The 6,944-nt window shown below is 34.6% G+C and overlaps 1 long non-coding RNA gene across 1 annotated transcript; it reads left to right on the top strand.

The window, feature by feature from the left end:
- The first annotated feature begins 217 nt into the window (after nt 1-217).
- LOC141485121 (uncharacterized) lies at nt 218-3,203 on the top strand. Its single transcript, XR_012467018.1, has 2 exons — nt 218-698; nt 2,985-3,203. It is a non-coding gene; the product is annotated as an uncharacterized lncRNA (long non-coding RNA).
- The last annotated feature ends 3,741 nt before the right edge of the window (nt 3,204-6,944 follow it).

Below are 6,944 nucleotides of genomic sequence, written 5' to 3'. Positions count from 1 at the left end.
GTCGAGACGAAAATATTTTTGATTCGGTTTGAATCTGTACGCGTTCTCGCAAAACTTTCTAGGGATACAGATGGATTTGATGTACTCACTATGACAGTGTTGATTATTGAGTAACAGCCATAGCCGTTGTATGAGACATTTTCATGTTCAAGGTGTATATCCAGATTTGAGAGGTTGTCGATTAAGTACTTTTTGAAGTTACGAGTTGTCAGTAGACTTTGTACATTTTTGTTTATCCTGATGATTATCCGTAACTGTTTTGTAGCATTAAAAGTTTCCAAACGATTTTTGAAAGTCCAAAAAATTTGACATTCGTGGGTAGCTTGTTCTATCGAATCAGTGACATTGTGGAGATCGTCACAGAACTTGAATTGCGGCAAGGGTGTCAAACGTAAGACGCAACAATTTTGTATTTAGTGATGAAAACCGTTGAGTAATTACCGTTAATGCATGTTTTATCATGATAGACCAATACAAGAAGCATCGTAGAGTTCTTCAAATGGCTTTTTCGAAATTCGAATATTGAAGTACAATGGGATCTTCAACAAGGAAAATATGTAAGCGAATGCCTCGGAAGAAAAATTAGAAACAAAGTTGGATTTATGTGACACATATACAAAAAGATTCAAGGCATTCAAGTATGAATCGAATAATCCAGAAAACCAATTAACGTTGTCGAGGATGACGTAGTTTCATCAGTGAGTAAAATATCCAGTAGTAGATAGTCCTGAATAACAGGTATAAGAAAATTTGAATTACCTACCATATAATTTCTAGAAACAATATGAAAAAATACATGATGATTCTTAGATATATGCCGTCGATAATTTCAATACTTGTTTCAATCCACAGTTCTAAATAATAGAGCTAGAGCATTAGTGGCAATTATCAAAACCTTATTGATTGTTGAAATCTCATTTTGGCAAATTGTGGTGTAGGTATGTACGAGAACTTTTGAAACTCGTTTTGAATAATGTCATGTTGGTAAAGACATGATATGATATGATATGATATGATGAAATGTATTGATCGAGAAAAATGGTTGTTTGAGATGTCTAAAAACTGAAAATTCTTCGAAAAAGTTTCAAGGTTGTTTTGGAAGTTTGATTTGTAGCAAATCACATGTGTCTGGAAACACAATCGAATAAATTTAGTTTCGACAAGAATCCCGAGAATCAAGGCGAAGGAAAAGTGAAGTGAAACACTCTTTTACAAATTACATAGGGACTCACGTATTTTTGCAGGCGATGTAGTCGATGGTGAAAAATCTAGAGATGTTCGCTTAATCACTCAATTTACAAGAAGTCGATGATTAAGTGAGAAGTGCTTATAATGGCAGAGGACTGAATAGGACTCCTTTAGTGACTGGACAGTATATACAAAATTCTTCACTTCGTATAAGTATAGGTATTAATAAGTTCAGGTCGTCCAATTATATTAACGTAATTTTTTTTCTCCATGACTTTTTGTAACCTGCTTTGATATTCCCCTTTTCAATAACCAAACAAAGCAATTGAATTTTTATATTGGTGAATAAATTTGGGTCACTCCCTAGGATGCCATTGAACATTGTCATTTCATCTAGTGGTAGTTTCTACCGGTTTCTGAAATAATAATTGCGGAAACAACTTGAAAAATATTTATCCTATTTTTACCTTCGAAAAATCCATTTATCCATGACTGGCTACAAAAAATGTATCTCGAAGTTTTGTCAATAATCCCATTTGTTACTATCTATCGAGGGCAGATTAATGTGACGGAAACTGCCTTCTTGCATTTAGAATATACAAGAGGTTTTCGGAATGAGGACAACTAGATAGAAGAGCTCATGGTTCTCACAAAACAAGATTGAAAAACGACATGTAAGTAAACGTAACCTGAGCAGAAAATTAGGATTATATCAAACCAGCGTGTCTCGAATGATGAGAGCTAGAAAATTTAATTCTTTCCTCATGCAATTGTTGTGAGAATTGAGAGATATTGAGAAAAACGTATGCAATTTGTTCGATTTGGTCTTATTTCCTGGTGAAACGACATTAAAACGGCATAACATGCATTATCACACAATCGAAACCCCTCATGAACCATCAACAGTGTTGGTCACTTAATATATGGTTAAAATTATTGGAACACAAGTTATCGGCCCGCATTTTTTGATGGGCAGATCACTGAAAGGAAGTTCGTCAGTATTCTTCGGTTTATGGTTTCAAATTTATTGGACAATGTTTCAAATGGAATTAAACTTAGAATGTGGCTATAAGTCGGTGTGCCACCACATTTCAAAACTAGAGTACTAGAATACCTCAAGAATGGATAGATAGTGTCGTGGCTACCCAGATAACCTGAGGCAACCAATACGAATTTTTTAGGGGTGTACGAGTATTAAATCGATTTTATCGACCATGATTTATAGAAGACATGAAAGTAAGAATTACTACAGCTGTCAAGAAAATCCCAGGAAAAATGCTGAAATGTGTAGAAAACTCATTTAGAAAGAGACAGAAAGGAAAACACAGAAAATGTGTCAGAGACTAACCCAATTATTCGTATTTTAACAGTATAGTAACATAAATCAATATTAGTCTCAGAGATACCGTTGTGGAGCCAAGTTAAAACTTACAAAATTACATCTTTAAGTCCGCTGCACAAACCGCCTATATTTTGGTAGTGAATTGTGACTGCACTGGTCTCAACTTTTTTTATTAATTATGGTAGAAATTTCATTTTCAAATTCAATACTTAATAATTCCTCTTCAACAATTTTCTTCCCGTGACTTGAGCTAGTTTCCGACCGCTGCATATTGTAGTTGCCTTGGCGTTCTATTAAGTTCTAGTAAATAATTTGAATTGCCAATTCATAACTTCTTCTAATGGTCTTGAACTTGGAATGGATTTTCCCGTTGAAGACATACCCATACGGATAACTTTGATCACCTCCTGAATGTTAAAATTCACCTTAAACAAAATTTGATTATTATTTTCAGTCATATGCAATTCTTCGTGTTGAGAATTGACTGCTGGATTATTGGTATTTGCTGGGAAAATTCCACTAAGGTAGTATCATCATTAAATCTGGAGCTCCATTATTCCTAATACCAAAAAGCTGATCAATTGATTGTCGAGTTCAATAATGAATTAACGAAGGAAGCACAAAACATGCCTGTATATAAACTTTCATGAAATGAATGAAAACACTTTTGTCTGATTTTCTCTAGTTATTTTATTTTAATGACTGATTTCGGGTTTTATCCCATTATCAAGTATAAAAAAAACTAACTAATACATTTGAAATCTGAAAACAAGGTTTTAGAGGGAGTTGGTAGGTAAGTTAGGAGAGGAAGTAGTTAAATGAACAAGGGTGCCAAGTATATTATTAATTTCCGTGGCTTTCAAAAAATTCATTTTCTTTCCTTTATTACATGTGTGCAGGATTTTGGGATTATTTTTACCTATCTTATGTTTTGATTCTTGTAGATGTTCATACAATGTAGATTTTCCACAAAATAGACCAGTCATCAATTACAAAGACTTGCATAAAAAGCAAAAAAAAACCTTCTACCTTTAGGATCTTTTGAAATATATATCGAATCCTCAGCTTCACTCACACTTTATGATACCATTGAGAGTGCCTTCTATGCATGATAAAGAAATTAGGTGAATTTTGATTTTTCTGAAAACATATTCATTCATTCATCAATTTCTATTTTGTCCCCTTTATAGCAGCCCCCCTCAGATATAATACACTTACTTGTGCCGGTGTTTTTCCAGTTCTCAAGGCAATTCTGATATGCACTTTTTGGTATGTCTTCGAGCTTCCTCAGCGATTCGGTTTTTATCTCCTCGATCGTCTCAAAACGCCGTCCTTTTAAGTCTCTCCAATCTTGGAAGGTGGGCTAAATCTAGTGAATACGGTGGCTGAGGCACGATTAAGGTATTGTTTTTGCCCAAAAAATCACAAACAAGCAATGACGAGTTAGCAGGTCCATTATCGTGATGCAAATGCCATGAATTGTTTTTCTGGAATACCGTACGTTTTCTTAGTATCGTTTTTCGCGAGCGGCGCCTAACTTCAAGATAATAATCCTTATTGACCGTACTACCATGTGGCAAGAACTACTGATGTACTTACGCCACAGTAATCAAAGAAAACAGTGAGCAAAATCTTGACATTCGATCGAAGTTGATGTGCTTTTTGGTCTTTGCTCTCTGGATTGCCGTTGAGATCATTCAACAATTCCTGAGCGATACTCATGCGACGGTTTTTTTAGTCAAAATCCAGCAGCAAAAAATTGCCTAGCATGAGCCAACCGATATGCCGACATCCTCTGCAACGATTCTTAATAACAATTTTTTTCACTACCTCAACATTTTCATCGGTTGTTGATGTGCTGGGGCGTCCAGGGCGAGCGTCGCTCTTCACGTCTTCTTGACCTTTTGTGAAAAGTTCACCACTTGTAAACATTTTTCTGGGCCGGAGTAAACTCACCGTATGCCACTGTCAACATTTCAAGTATTTCAAGTACCTAAATCCATTTTTCCCAGAAAATTTGATGCAAATTCTTAGATCGATTTTTTCAGATATCAGAAAATCGTCGAATACGCAAAATACCTCAAACTTTTATGCCTCTCACCAACAAATTAAACAGGCTAAACAGCTAAAACTGTGAACATTCGTTCGAGATAAAAGTACCAACATGAAAAATAAAAAAAAATCGCTAACCGAATGTAAGTAGCCCGCAAAATTTGAACAATCACCTTATTTTTTGAACATTCCTCTACACATCTACAAAAAGTTTATTTTGAAATTAATTGCTTTCTTCCTTTGAAAGATTCACACATTTTTTTTAAATAGATTAAGAAGTAGAAAGCCAAAATACTACTAAACCAAAAAAAACAAAACAAAAAAACGTTTTGGTCAAGACTGTATCACGACTATTTGCTTATCTTCAAAGATTTCATCCACTTCTATGTTTAACTCAGTGTTTCATAACAAATTGTTTGGATTCAATATTGCCACTATATTATTTAGATGAACTGAGTGATTATAACAATGGATGGAACTTATCTCAGCAATCTAATGTTGACATGTAGTGGAATTGGTCGATACTTGATGAAAATCCATAACGCAGTATTCGAGTAACCCTTTATCGCGAGATTTTCAACGGACAGTTTACAAAACCTTAACACGTGTTCCGTTTTACAAACGCTTGAATTATTGTATAGTTTCGGTATATGTTTTATGATTTCGTAAACTGTACAATGAGAATCTTACAATAAAGTGTTACTTGAATAATCAACTGTTGAAATAAGACTTCGATTGATGAGGTTACACCCTTCAAAAACTCGATTTTCCGAAAAAAAAATTTTCAAAAAGATGTGTTTGTGTGAAGAATCAAGATAAAGATGACCAAAATGTTACTTATGAAAAAATTTATGAAGACGTCATTTTTACTTGAATTTTATAATTCGATATGTTGAAAAATTGAGACAGAGTGATGGTGTGTAAGTTTGAATATCAGTCTTCCTTCAACATACGTCTCTGAAGTTGTAATTTGAGTAAAAAGAACAACGCCGTCGAACTTTAGCAACATCTTCATCTTCCGATATTCTATTTGATGAACTTATGACAGTTCCTACCAGTCAACAGAAATTTCTTGCAAATACTCACAACAAATCTCTGTTCATTTCAATGTTGAAGGATAAGTTTATTCGCGAAAATATATTGGTTAAACAGGCTAATAACGATGCCGATGTACTGATTATTGAAACAGCTATACAGCAATTTAATTTGACAAATACAACTATTGTTGTTGGTGAAGATGTAGACTTACTCGTACTTCTTACTGCTCGAACTCCAACTGAAAAAACTATTTTCTTTCTAAAACCAGGAAAAGCTCAAAGTCAAACCGAAATATATTCGTCAAAAAGTTTATCTACTTTTCCAAAGAGTCAAAATCATGTACTATTTTTACACGCAATAACTGGCTGTGATACGACGTCTGCATTTTACAGGAATGGTAAAGCAACAGTTTTTAAAATGTTTGAAAAACAAGATGTAGTTCAATGTGCTGAAGTTTTCAAAAAAAGTAATTCGACTCAACAAGAAATTGTCACCAACGGGATTCAGTTTATTCTTTCTATGTACAAAGCTCCGAAAAAAACCACCTGCTTAGATAAGTATCGATATGCATGTTTCGTAAAAAACACTAAAAATAAGAAACAGGTGCAATTAGCTTGTCTTCCTCCAACCTCAGTTGCTGCTTATCAACATCTTTTCCGGGTATATTACCAAGTTCAAGTGTGGCTTGGTTATCAGCTAGACCCAAAAGACTGGGGTTGGAAGGTGGTCGACAATGCTTTAGAACCTATTGAGACTTTACTTCCACCTGCGCCGGAAAAACTGCTGGACACAATTTTTTGCAACTTTAAAAAGGGATGCAGCGCCAAATGTAGTTGAAAAAAAGTTGGACTGTTGGCATGTACACATTGTCAAGGCCAGTCATGTTCTAAAGCTGAATCACCAATAGTGGAGAATTCATTTGATACCAACGAGGAAACATGCGATACATCACTCTTGACGAAGTTTACCTACACCCAGGATGAACATCAAGAAGAAGAAGAAGATCAAAAAGAAGATCAAGAAGAAGAAGACCAAGAAGAAGAACGACAAGAAGAAGTATTTGAAGGTTATGACTCAGATAAATAAATGTTTACATTTTTTTAATTTCAATCGCTTTTATAACTCTTCCTAATATATTTTATTATGCAAGTTTTCAATTTGACAGAATCACAACAGACATGTGGAATAGGCCTACTGGGGAAACCACGTTAAAAAAACGCGCTAAGTACACTACCTCATAGGTGGCGTGGAAATGTGTGCATATAATGACGATTACAACTTTTACAACTTTTTGACTCGTCGTATCTCAGAAACGGTGGCTCTA

The sequence above is a fragment of the Leptinotarsa decemlineata genome, unplaced genomic scaffold (assembly GCF_025532065.1).
Source record: "Leptinotarsa decemlineata unplaced genomic scaffold, Ldec_3_MD MMD2_tig00026307_RagTag_RagTag, whole genome shotgun sequence".
Classification (NCBI taxonomy): domain Eukaryota; kingdom Metazoa; phylum Arthropoda; class Insecta; order Coleoptera; family Chrysomelidae; genus Leptinotarsa; species Leptinotarsa decemlineata.
The sequence above is the reverse complement of the archived record's forward strand: the minus strand, read 5'-3'. Positions and strand labels throughout refer to the sequence as shown.